The following is a 14,679-nucleotide window of genomic DNA, read 5'->3' on the forward strand; positions in this document are numbered from 1 at the left end:
ATATTTGGTAAATGATTACATGAATAAAAGAACATGTTATTCATTATATTGGAAAATAGACATTCTGGTTACTAAAAGTAACTACAGACTGGCATAAAAATGGATACATAAAGAATTTAGAAATAAACCCATACATTCTTGGACAGCTGATTTTTAACAAGAGCACCAAGACAATTCCATGTGGGGTATGAACGTTTCTTCAAGAAATGGTATTTAGAGGGGCCCCTGGGTGGCTCAGTGGGTTGAGCCTCTGCCTTCAGCTTGGGTCATGGTCTTGGGGTCCTTGGATCAAGCCCCGCATTGGGTGCTCTGCTCAGTAGGGAGCTGGTTTCCCTCTCTCTCTGCCTGCTTTTCTGCCTACTTGTGATATCTCTCTCTGTCAAATAAATAAATGAAATCTTAAAAAAAACAAAACAAAAAGAAAGAAATGGTACTTAAGAGAACTAGGTATCCACATGCAAGAGAATCAAGATGTACTCCTACCTCATATTATACACAATAATTAACTCAAAATAGACCAAAAACCTCAATGTATAAGTTAAGACTTACACAATTCTTAGAAGAAAATGTATAAGTATTTGTGACATTGGCTCAGACAATGGTTTCTTAGATATGATACCAAAAAGCAGGGGCAACCAAAGCAAAAGGGAAAAATTGGAGTTCATCAAAATTAAAAACTTTTATGCTTCATAGGAAATTACCAAGAAAGTGAAAAGGCAACTCAAAGAATGGGAGAAAATATTTGCCACAATTGGCCTTCCTCCACAACACATCCTTTACTATCTATTCTAAATTTTCCCAATGCTTAACTATTACCTCTCCTTGTTTCAGTGGCTAACATGATGATGTGAACAAAATTCACATTCTGACAGATCTGAGTCCCACATTTGGTTTTGATTACTAACCCATGAAGGTGACAAAATATATAGGTAATATACTAAAATCTCTTAAGGGCTTGTATTTTGAGATGAGGCAATGGTCAGCAGTCTATGGCCTATGGGCCAAACTCTGCCTAGCATGTGTTTTTGTAAATAAAGTTTTATTGGAAACAGCCACACTCACTCATTTACATATTTTCTTTGGGCATTTTCATGCAATCACAACAGAGCTGTGTGGTAAATGCAGAGAACCTGTTGCCTGCGAAGCCTAAAATATTCTTTGCCCCTCTACAGAAGATATTTGCTGACCACTGCTCTAAAGCCATCCTTATCAATAGGAAGTGGCATGTAAAAGGGGTGAAACCCTCAGATGGATATCATCCCAAGTGCTCTCTTTACCTTGCTCCTTGGTCTCTTCTTAATAATTCTATACTTAGTGAGACCTCTCAGCCTTCAAAGGATTTAAGATCTGCTGGGAAAATAATTGTAGCAGAGGCTGCTAGTTCTCTAGTATACATACTCCTCTTTTTCAGTTAAAGAACCCTTGCAACTTAGGTACTCACAGGGTTGCCAAGGTTAGAGTACATTTCCCAGCTTTCATTGCAACTAGGCATGGCCATTATGACTAAGTAATTGTCAATGAGATGTCACTTTCTGAGAATGTAGCAGATGTAAGGATTATGCCCTTTGAGTTTGATTTTCTCCTTCTTGCTGGTAGGAATGCAGATACAGTGACCAACTATCCAGCAGCCACCATGGACGATACCTATAAGGATCATACCCCAGTGTTCATAAAAAGGAAAATTACGGAAACTGGTCCCTGGAAAATAGACATTTTATATGACAGAACAACATCTTGAGTATTAAAGCCACTGTGAAATTGGGTTTTCTCTCTTATGCTACACACCTAATTCTTACAAATACAATGCCGTAGAGAGAATTATGGCTGTTTGAGATCAGGGACCTTGTCTGCTTGAGTCATGGCTATATCTCCAGCATCCAGAATGATCCCTAGTGCATGGCAGATACTCAGTAATTATTTATAAAGAAATATATGAATAAAATATTGTGATAAGGAAGAATGGAAAACCAACACAAATGACTTAAGAATTATTTCCCACATCTAGAGAATTAATATTTTTCATTTGTGGTTAACTATACATAACTTAAATTTACCATTTTAACCATTTTTAAAATTGTGGCAAAATACACATAATATAAAATCTATCATCTTAACTATTTTTTTTTTAAGAATTTATTTATTTGACAGAGTGAGATCACAAGTAGGCAAAGAGGCAGGCAGAGAGAGAGAGGAAGAAGCAGGCTCCCCACGGAGCAGAGAGCCGATGCAGGACTTGATCCCAGGACCCCGAGATCACAATCCGAGCTGAAGGCAGAGGCTTAACCCATTGAGCCACCCGGGCTCCCCTCATCTTAGCTATTTAAAGGGTACCGTTCTATGGTATTAAATATATCCACATTGTTGTACAACCATTAACCACCATCCATCTCCAAAACCTTTCTCATCTTCATGGGTAAAAACTCTGTACCCATTAAACCATAAGCATTCTCCTCTCCCCTCAGCATCTGGCTACAACCACTCGACTTTCTCTCTTTATGGATTTAACTAGTACCTAATACAAGTGGAATCATGCAGTGTTTATCCTTTTGTGACTGGTTTGTTTTCTTAGCATAATGTCCTTAGATTCATCTACGTGGTAGCATATATTAGAATTTCCTAACTTGTTAAGGTTCAATAATATTCCATTATATGTAATACTACATTTTGTTTATCCATTTATCTTCAATGGATACTTGGGTTGCTTCTGCCTTTTAGCTACTCTGAATAATGCTACTATAAACATGGATATAGGGAGAAGGTTCTTTAAATTTTCAGATTCCTTAGGTTCTCTGATTTATTGAGTCAAAATCTTAGAATTGGGAGAAGAGGAATGGGGAGCAGTTTGGAAGATGTATTTTAAAAGTGTTTTGTAGGTGATTTTGATGCATTGTGTCAGATGTACACAGTACATCTGAGTTGGCAGTTGGGAGCAACTGAACCCACACAATAAGCAACTAGCCTAGAAGTGTAAAAAAAAAACAAAAACAAAACCACCCTAGAATAATAAGGTCGTAACATACGATTTCAGTGTATTGTTAAAAACTGAGGAGAGGACGCCTGGGTGACTCAGTTGTTAAGCATCTGCCTTCGGCTTAAGTCATGATCCCAGGGTCCTGGGATCAAGGCCCATATTGGGCTCCCTGCTTGGAAGGAAGCCCGCTTCTCCCTCTCCAACTCCCCCTGCTTGTGTTCCCCCTCTCTCTGTGTTTCTTTCTGTCAAATAAATAAATAGTCTTAGAAAAAAAAACTGAGGAGAATTTGGATTAGGCAGAACTGAGAAGGCAAGGCATTTCAGGTTGAAGAAAAAACATTTAGAGATGTGAGCATTATGATCTTACTTTTCTAGGTGTTCTTTATTCTGAAATCATAGCTCATTCAAAATCAAAATTGAGTCATAGTATATTTTCATTCAATCATTATTGAAAACAACAGGAAAGTATTGTTTTACTAAATATATAATACATTTTGTTATACTGTGAAACTCTCATTAAAGCAACAATATTGTCACCTTAACCTTCCCTTACACAACTGTTATTTCTCTGGTGTGAGGATGGGACACCAGAAAAAAAAGATGCAGAAATATGACCTCTAAGATTTAAAATTAATCTAAAATTATCTTTTGACCATGAAGGAGGGCTTTGCAATTTGTAGTATTACAAAATCATCTGAACTGTTTTTCCAATAGCTGAGAGAAAGTCTGTGTGTTGAGATTTGATCCAGCATTGAAATGGAATTGTGGGGACGCCTGGGTGGCTCAGTTGGTTGGACGACTGCCTTCGGCTCAGGTCATGATCCTGGAGTCCCGGGATCGAGTCCCGCATCGGACTCCCAGCTCCATGGGGAGTCTGCTTCTCTCTCTGACCTTCTCCTCGTTCATGTTCTCTCTCACTGTCTCTCTCTCAAGTAAATAAATAAAATCTTAAAAAAAAAAAAGAAATGGAATTGTGAACATTTATCTGTTTTTTGCTGTTGTTGTTGCACTTTAAGCTAGAGGAGGAACCTTGCCAGAAATCATGTTTTTTCCTAAATTATTCCATCTACATCTTAATCAATACATTGGTCATATTCTGCCCCCTTTGGTTGAGTTACATTAAAACAAATTTATCCCTCAACCTTTTACCTTACAAGTATACTAACTCAGCTATTTAATTTACCCTTTAGATAAAACAGTATGTGTTTCTGATACATCTTTAAGGAATTTTTCATTTTTATAAATTCCTTGGATATAACCAGAAAAATTTCTCCCATCATGCCTTTATAAAATTTAATAAATTTTATAACCCATTTTCATTTTGTAAGTGAACAGTGATAGTCACTATAACTTTATGCTTCTTTTCAGATGTAATTCAAGTTGTTATTTGATAAAGTGTGATCTTAACTGAAACTTATTATACTAAGAGAATGTGTTCCTCCTGTTGACTTCTTTTTAAAGGCTTACTTATTTGAGAGAATGAGAGAGGGGAGACATGCAGAGAGAGAGAGGGCAAGGGAGAGACTCTCAAGCAGACTCCCTGCTGAGTGTGGAGCCCAAAGGCTGGCTCCATCTCATGACCCTGAGATCATGACCTAAGCTGAAACCAAGAGCCAGATGTTTAACCAGATGAGCCACCCAGACACCCCTCCTGTTGACTCCATTAATTCATTAATTTATTCAACAAAAGAAATAACAAAGCACTTACTATGTGTCAGGAAATGTATTAGTAAGCAAAAAGAGTTTCTCACATGTGGCTTATAGTTGTATGAGACAGACATTTTGATGAAAGAATCTCATAAGTAAATGTAAAATTTCTATGCTTACAAGTAGCAAAGCTGAACCCATATTGTGCTTGGAAAGTAAGTAATGAGGATCTGGTATGTTTGAAGACTCATGAAAGGCATCTGAGCTGAGAATTAAAGGGTAAGTAGGGTAAGAAGCATAGTATTGCGTATATGGAGGCCAAAAAGGTTACAGGAAGAGGGAATGGCATCAAAAGAGGTTAAAGGCCCATTCTCTTACACCGTACACAAAGATAAACTCAAAATGGATAAAAGACCTCAACGTGAGACAGGAATCCATCAGAATCCTAGAGGAGAACATAGGCAGTAATCTCTTGGATATCAGCCACAGCAACTTCTTTCAAGCTATGTCTCCAAAGGCAAAGGAAACAAAAGCGAAAATAAACTTTTGGGACTTCATCAAAATCAAAAGCTTCCGCACAGCAAAGGAAACAGTCAAAAAAACAAAGAGGCAATCCACGGAGTGGGAGAAGATATTTGCAAATGACAGTACAGACAAAAGGTTGATATCCAGGATCTATAATGAACTCCTCAAACTCAACACACATGAAACAGGCAAACATATCAAAAAATGGGCAGAAGATATGAATAGACATTTCTCCAATCAAGACATACAAATGGCTATCAGACACATGAAAAAATGTTCATCATCATTAGCCCTCAGGGAGATTCAAATTAAAACCACATTGAGATATCACCTTACACCAGTTAGAATGGCCAAAATTAACAAAACAGGAAACAACATGTGTTGGAGAGGATGTGGAGAAAGGGGAACCCTCTTCCACTGTTGGTGGGAATGCAGTTGGTGCAGCCTCTTTGGAGAACAGTGTGGAGATTCCTCAAGAAATTAAAAATAGAGCTTCCCTATGACCCTGCAATTGCACTCCTGGGTATTTACCCCAAGGATACAGATGTCGTGAAAAGAAGGGCCATCTGTACCCCAATGTTTATAGCAGCAATGGCCACGGTCACCAAACTCTGGAAATAACCAAGATGCCCTTCAACGGACAAATGGATAAGGAAGATGTGGTCCATATACACTATGGAGTATTATGCCTCCATCAGAAAGGACGAATACCCAACTTTTGTAGCAACATGGACGGGACTGGAAGAGATTATGCTGAGTGAAATAAGTCAAGCGAAGAGAGTCAATTATCATATGGTTTCACTTATTTGTGGAGCATAACAAATATCATGGAGGACAAGGGGTGTTAGAGAGGAGAAGGGAGTTGGGGTAAATTGGAAGGGGAGGTGAATCACGAGAGACTATAGACTCTGAAAAGCAATCTGAGGGGTTTGAAGTGGCGGGGGAGTGGGAGGTTGGGGTACCAGGTGGTGGGTATTATAGAGGGCACGGATTGCATGGAGCACTGGGTGTGGTGAAAAAAATAATGAATACTGTTTTTCTGAAAATAAATAAATTGAAAAAATTTAAAAAAAAGAGGTTAAAGGTCAGCCTTTGTGGCTTGAACCCATGGAGCAAATGCAAATGTGCATTGAGCTGTATTATGGCCTTTTGCTTTTATTCTATGTGCAATGGTACATTCACTTGGATGGATATTAGCCAAGAATCTTTCAGCTGCAAGTGATGGAAAACCCAGTCTAACTTGCCTTAAGCCCCCCTCCCCCCAAATCATTGGGTTATATAATGATGAAATTCAGAGTTCAGGCCTCACCCAAGCACAGATTTTTTAAAGATTTATATATTCACTTGAGAAAGAGAGTGAGAGAGTGCACACTCCCACATAAGTGGTGAAAGGAGCAGAGGGAGAGAATCCCCAAGCCGAACTCCCTGCAGAGTGCAGTGGTCAATGCCAGGCTCAGTCCCATGACCCATGAGATCACCACCTGAGCCAAAAGCAAGAAAGGGCCACTCACAACTGAGCCACTGTGGTGGCCCCCCAACCGCCCTGGCCAAGCACAGTTTTATGCATAGGCAGTTGATGTCTTCATGCCCCTGCTCTGGCCCTCTGGATCCCTTGATTCTGCTCTCACCCTTGTGCTGGCCCAATCTTCAGACTGGTACCCATCTCAGTCACAAGAACCGGTCAATGGTGTTGACTGGATTTGCTTAAATCATATGCCCACCTTGAACTAATTCCTTTGACTAGGGGAATGCAGTATTTTAAGTGTTTTAGGTATGGGTTAAATGCCCTTCCCTAAAACAATCTCTGTGGCTAGGGAAAAGTATGCCAGTTAGGGCATCCATAACTCTGGAGCTGGAGATGGAAGGAATTCCAAATAATTTGGGGGATGGGTGGTTTCTTAAAAGAAATTTAGAGTGTTATTACCTCAAAGAAGGTGGAAATTTTCTGGATGGAAATCACCAGATATGCTGTATACTTTTGAGCAAGAGCACAAACAGGGAAGACCAATTAGTAGGTTAGAATAGTAGACTAGTATGATGATAGCCTACACAGCAGAAGTGGCAGCAAAATAGGGAATAAGCAGAGAGATTCAAGACACATTTGGAAGGTAAAATAAATACAAACTGGTGATTAAATGCACATGGAGGAAGTGAAGGAAAGTAAGTTATTAATGATAACCCTCAGGTTCTGGCTTACATATAAATTGCATAAGTGATGGTGACATTATACTGATAAGTGGTATTAAAAGAAGATCAGCTTTGAGGGGTACAGTCTCAGTTTCAGATTAACTGTAGTTCCTTTTGACACATCGAAGTGGAAGTGGCTAGAAGATACTTAGAGTGTTTTAATTTACTCATATACATTTATTAAATGTTTTGAGACAAATCACTTCTCATTCTTGGATAAATTTATTGAAGCCCCTTCCTATTAGAAAAAAATAGTTTCCCACCCATTCTTACCCCTTCCTAAAATAAATATTAGCATTCCTCCAATAATATTCTTTTTTGTATTAAATAAGAATCTTTTTTTACACACACGTGTGCACATGCACACACGCACGCAAACACACACACACACAGGAATATTACTTAGCTATTAAAAAAAGAAAGAGATTTTGCCATTTGTGACTACATGGATGGACACAAGGTATTATGCTGTGGGCAAAATGAGTGAAGGGGAGTAGAAATACAGGCTTCTAGTTATGAAATGAGTAAGACACAGAAAAAAAAGGTATAGTATAAGAAATAGAGTCAATGGAATTATAATAGTGTTGTGTTGTATGGTGACAGATAGTAGCTACATTTACAGTAAGCACAGCATATATATATATATAAACTTGTTAATCACTGTGTTATACACCTGAAACTTAGGTAACATTGTATGTGAATCTATATTTAAAAAATCTGTCTGGAAAAAATTCTTCTCTTTTCTTTCTAAAATCCCCTTCCACTGGATTCACCCTAATTTCTAAGAATCCCTGGTACACAATGGCCCCTCAGGCTCCCAGGCATTCAGCACACATTGTAATGGGAAACACAGAATTATGGACTTCTACTGGTGCTCTCTCATGTTCTAAGCACTGAGGTGCAGTTGGAGTGTTTATGGGGGAGGAATTTAAATTTTGAAATGTATTTCTATCAGAGTTCAAGAGTTTTCCAATTTTTGTATATATATATGTATATATATATATATATAGAGAGAGAGAGAGTATATGTGTATATATATATATATATATAGAGAGAGAGAGAGAGAGAGAGAGAGAGGCTTTTATTTGGTTGCAAGTGATAAAAGCCCATTTCAGATTAACTAAATATAAAAGGAGATTTATTAGCTCTAAGAGAAATACAAGGTGAAGCTAGCTTTGAACTCTGGAGACTCAGAAAATATTGCTAGATCTTTCTGTCTCCATCTCTCCCTCCCTCTCACCCTCCCTTCCTCCCTCAGTCCTCCAATCCCCACCTTAGGCAGCATTTCCCTATGTATTACAACTTCTACTGAAGATGGTCTTAACTTCTTGTGGATTGATGGGAATGGGGTGTGAGTTTGATTTGGCTTATGTCATATATAAACCCCCTGGAATATAGGGGATTATGAATGACCAGTTACAGGGTTTATACCTTCTTTTTAAAAAAAGATTTTATTTATTTATTTGAGAGAGAGAGACAGAGAGACAGCATGAGAGAGAGCATAAACAGGATGAAGGGTCAGAGGGATAGGGAGAATCAAACTCCCCTGGGCAGGGAGCCCCCTGTGGGGATCGATCCCAGGACCCTAGAGATCATGACCTGAGCCCAAGGCAGATGCTTTACTGACTGAGCCACCCAGGAAGGGACAGAACCTCATGAATTGAGGGACAGGTAGTTTAACTAAAGGAAATGTATGTATTGTGGGGAAGGGGGGCACGGAGAAGGAGGAACACTTACCAAAAGAAAGCAGAAGAAGATGCTGAATATACAAAAACAAGAATTGTTCCTTCAGTTACAAGGTATGAAAATTTGTTCAAGTCTTTACTCCAGGGGAAAAAGAAAAGAGAAAGAATTTTTGTTACTTTTCATAGCTAAGATTTAGAAAGTAGTTCTGAACCTATGGACATCCATCCGTATATACCTTTTAAATACTTCTCTCATTTGTTCATTAGACAAAAGTAACTGAGTCCCTACAGTTTGCAGGACTTTGTTTTAGTTGCAATACAGGAAGCAAAATATAAAATAAAGTTGATGGCTTCCATGTTGTAGTTCAGTCTTAAGAAACAGAGGTGCTCAGTATGAACTCAGGTATGTGGAGATTATTCTTAGAATACATATAAAGTTATAGCATGGTAGAATCTCATGGCAATTCAAGAGAAGCTGTAATAAGGCACAGTCTAATCCAGATTAGAATTGAGGGGTGGTTCTGGATCCAAAGGGTAATGCAGGGATTTATATATCATCTCTCTAGTGCTCCACCATTTATGTGGTTCAATAGTGTTTACACATCTCTTTCGTTCTGTCCAACTAACAACAGTTTTATTTATGTATACACATACACGCACATATATACATGTATACTTCCAATTTAAATACCTGAGAAAGGACATCTGTTTGGCTCTATTAATAACTATTATGGCATTTGAGTAGTTTTTGGGTTGTATTCCCATAGCAGCTCACTTAGAGGCAAGGATTTGAGAGCTTGTAATTAACTTGGGAGGTGGTTCCTGGAAACACTTTTATAGGAGCAAGGAATTGGGACAAGAAAGGGAAGGAAGACAATAAAGGATTCATTATTGAGTAGGTTACTGCTGTGGACAACTGTGGACAAGAGGAAACTCTGGGAGACAGTATAGAATATTCCTCAGACTTATCTTAATTTGGAGGCAAGGAAGTTGGATATTTGTCCTCCAGCTCTTTTCTATCATTTGCTGAGGGCCAGTTCAAGGAACATTGACTTATATGTATGTGCAACTTGCCCTATTTCCCTTAGGTAGAAAGTGACAGGTGCTTATAGCTGGATGCTGTCAGCATTCCTGGACCAGGAATTTGGTGGTGGGGGGGGGGGGGATATACAGGATGGGAACCGATTGCCTCTGTTATAGGCAGAACCCTATTCTTGTCAGGTCATAGATTGATGGCATTTGGGTCATCAGCATTGGTAATCAGCATTGGCTCCTATAAGGATTGTATTAATGTGATATTGAACCGTTTGTAGGCTTCTTTTTCAGGAGGGCTGTGGGCATGGCAAGAGCTATTGATTAACATGTCTAGGACAAGGAGAGAGGAAACATGAAGATACCTACAATAGCAGATAATTTATCTGTAAGTCTAAATACCTTAGCATCCGAACATCAGAACTGGTTTTTAAAAAAAAAAGACATAAATTGTCAGCAGTAAAGTAACCACTATGTTCCTGGTAACATATATGTTAGGATAATTCTTAGTTATTTGTCATTTTAGGCACACAAAAATTATTTTTGAAGCTCTGTATTTCAGCTATACAAATATGTATTAATAGGTCCCAATTCTTATAATAGAGAGGAAAAAGTCAAGAAAATCTTATTTTTTATTTATTATTAAATCTTCCTTCAAGATTTAATCCAAAATTCTGTGTGGGCAGCTGAGGGCAGTGGCTGTGGTGGGATGGCAGCTAGTGTTGGAGGCTGAGCATCATGAGGACACATCCACATAAGGAGGTGGCAGGGGCAGACTGGAATAAGGTGTCAGCACAAATGTAATGAGGAGTGGTCACACGCAGAGGCAGAAGCAGCCATGGGAAACTAGTTATATACAGGTATATTGAACAAATATGTAAGTATATTGAGGATGGTGGTTGCTGGGATTCTCATTGGTGAAGATAAAGACAAATTAGAAAGCTAGAATAAACACTTTTTGGATTGAGAATATTGGCAAACTCATTAATTTCAATAGGTGGATGGATAGATAAATATTGTTGTAAAGGTATGTATGTATATATATATATATACATATATTCCCTAGCTGTGCCATCTGTGAGAGACCGAATAGCAATATCCTGATAGCAATGAGCACATTTAGCATCCAGAACTTGGTTTCTAAATTCTATTCACCCTTAAAAGAAGCCAAGTTGAGGCAGGGAGGGTACAAGATGAGCCTGAAACATCTTTTGTGTCAGAAAGTAAGGAAGTGTCCAAAGAATGATGAAGATATTAGAAGAACAGAAAAGCCAGCTTCCAGAAGCTTCCACCGGCCAACGCTGGAATAGTTTGGTCATCAAAATAAGTAGCATTACCATGGATTTTAATAAAGTTGAGTAAAATAGTAACTCATGAACTTGTATTAATATAAATGAATACATATAGAGAAGAGGAGAACTTCCCTTATAACTAGTAAATATAGAGGGAATGATGGAATTTTAGAAAAAATACACTCTAATAGCATCATAATACTAATAAGTTCAATAACAAAAAAATTAGCAAATGTTGAAACTAATGGGTAGAATCTGGGACACCTAGGTGTCTCAGTCGGTTAAGCATTGGACTTTTGATTTTGGCTCAGGTCATGACCTCAGGGTCCTGGGATTAAGCCCTGTATTGGGCTCTCCATTCAGTGCATAGTCTGCTAGAGATTACCTCCATTTCCCTCTTCCCCCTTGCTTCTCCCCCTCTGCTCTTCCCTTTGCTCCTGCTCTCTTTCTCTCTAAAGTAAATAAAATCTTAAAACAACAACAACAACAACTAATGGGTAAAATCTGGCGAAGAATGGCATAAAGAAGCTCAAAAAAATATTTATTAGTTAGAAAGTGAAAAGTATAATTTTACAGAGGAGAAGCTTGGCAGACACCACTGTATTAAATGTAACTAAAGACTCATAGAGGGGAATATCCTAAAACAAAAGAATTCACTCCAAAAGCAGTGATCTCTTCACCTCCAACGTTCAAAATTCCAGCCATCCCTGTTCACTACCTTCCCCATTCTCCCTCACTATCTCCTCAAATGACCTTCCTGACCAAGAACCCTATTAAAAATAAAAATGAGATCATTCCATTATGAGACTTTAAAAGGTTCTTTACTTTGAAAGCTTCTTTCTTTACACAAATATTTCAAAAACACTTTGAATGGAAGCTTTGATTAATTCTTACTTTTTGCTTAAATTGTGGCTATGTGATAGAGAATGAGAATTGTGACCACAATACATGAGGTTTTGACAAGTTTTTCAGAGTAGGAAAGCTGCCGATAAAAGTCTTGGGAATTGATAGCACTCTGTTTTGACAGAGTTTAGTCCCAGAATTTTCAATGGCTACAATTCACTGCAGCTTCTCCTATGGAGAGGTGGAGTCTATTTCCCCACACTTGAATCTGGGCCAGTTTTGGGTCTTTGGCCAACAGAATATGGTGAACATTGTGTGACTAGCTGAGGCCTCAAAAAGGTCTTGAAGCTTCTACTTTTGCCACCCTGGAATCCAGCTGCCATGTGATAAACCCTGAGCTAGCCTACTACAGAGGCCATGTGGAGACAAACCAAGGCACCCAGCTAGCAGCCTCAGTTAACTGAGAGGCATATGAGTGAGACTATTCAGAACCATTCTTCCCTCTCCCCAGACAACTTGCCAACTCCCTACAAACACAGGCATTAAACCATTCAACCATGGAGAATAGACAAGTCTTCCCCGTTGAAAGCCCTTCCCAGAATACCAACCCATAGAATTATGAGCTTAAATAAATAAATTAAATCAACAAACTATGGTCTGTAGGTCAAATCTGGCTAACTGCCTCTTTTTGTGAATAAAGTTTTATTAGAACATAACCACACCCATTTGTTTAAGAATTATTATGACTATTTTTTTTTTTAGATTTTATTTATTTATTTGAGAGAGAGGGAGAATGAGAGAGAGAGAGCGCACGAGAAGAGAGAGGTCAGCGGAAGAAGCAGACTCTCTGCCTACCAGGGAGCCCGATGTGGGACTCAATCCCGGGACTCCAGGATCATGACCTGAGCTGAAGGCAGTTGCTTAACCAACTGAGCCACCCAGGCACCCTGTTATGACTATTTTTGAGGTAAAATTGCAAACCTGAGTAGTTGTGATAGAGATTGTATGGCCTCCAAAGTCTATAAATATCTACTGTTTGGTCCTTTATAGGAAAAGTTTGCCAATCTTTATTTTAAGCCATTAAATTTCAGGGTGGTTTGTTACACAGCAGTAAATAGCCCAAACACTTTCTTTATAGGACTGTAGTCAAGTCCTTGCTTGAAATATAATTTTTATAATTTCATGTACACACGTTTGAGACCTCTGAATGTGTTTAACTTTATCTAGACCATCATCTCTTTTCATATGAATAACAATGTCATTCTTCTAAATAGAATATGTTAATAATACTGGGCACAATATCTACTTTCTTGATACAAGGTGCCTTTTGAATTTAGTATCCAGATAAAATCCAATATGGCTCTTTTCTACCCTCAGAAAATGCTTCATTTAAAAATTATTCATGTTTAAAAAAATATTCATGTTAAAGTGATTTTAACTTGATGGCAGAAATGAGCCTTGGGTAGTATATGAAAATCTTACAAAGTATAATAATTTAATTCACTGTAGAAAGCAAACTCTAAGTATTACTGCTACATTTTCACAACTTTTGCCTGACAGTTGGCCCTTATCTTTTTTTTTTTTTTTTTGAGGAAAAGTAAAATATTAGCCTGTCTTCAACCTTCAAAAAGATGAGCCATATTTTCTGACTTATACAAGGTATTTAAAAAACTAATTTTAGGGATTGGCAGATCTCCTGTGTAATCCTGGCTTGTTGAAAAGTATATGAATAGATTTCCACATGAGCTAGGGAAATGTGAATAAATATAATGTATAAAACACTGTCAAACTCAGATACTTATCTGTGTACCACAGAAGTTTACTATCTATTCTTCTCTACCTAAATACATGGATAATCAGTTAATGCTGATTAAATGTTATTATTTCTGCAACAAATTATAAAATAAAATTAAAGGAAGTGGGAAATACAGTGTATTTTTCCATGTAGTTGTGAAGAGATATGAAATCTGTAGCAGGGCATAAATGAACATGGTCAATTCTCCTAGGTCAGTTTTGAAGCATATTTCATTATGAAAGAAGATGCTGGTTATACAATGTGAAACTGAGAGCCTGAATTGCCATCAGTTTGAGTTATGATTCTGAAGGTCTAACTCTAGGTTAGAAATCAGATGTAAAGGACTTTCCTCCAAGATGTTTGAGAAAAAAATTTAAGAAAAACCTCCATGATTCCTAACTTGAGTCTCTGCTTTTCTTGTATGCCCATTATTAATATCCAATATTCAAAAATTACATTTAACAATATATTTTTATTGTCCTAGAACCAGAATTGTGGGATTTTAGGATAGAAGAGACCTGACAGATTATCTAATCCACTTGTTTCTCTCGTTCTGTGTGTTGGCTTTTCACTCTCTTGATAGTGTTCTTTGATGCACAAAAGTCTTTAATTTGATGAAGTCTCATTTATGTATTTTGTTGTTGTTGTTGCCTGTACTTTTGGTGTCATAGTCAATAAATCATTACCAAATTTTAAATTTTT

The sequence above is a fragment of the Mustela nivalis genome, assembly GCF_964662115.1.
Source record: "Mustela nivalis genome assembly, chromosome: 6".
Classification (NCBI taxonomy): domain Eukaryota; kingdom Metazoa; phylum Chordata; class Mammalia; order Carnivora; family Mustelidae; genus Mustela; species Mustela nivalis.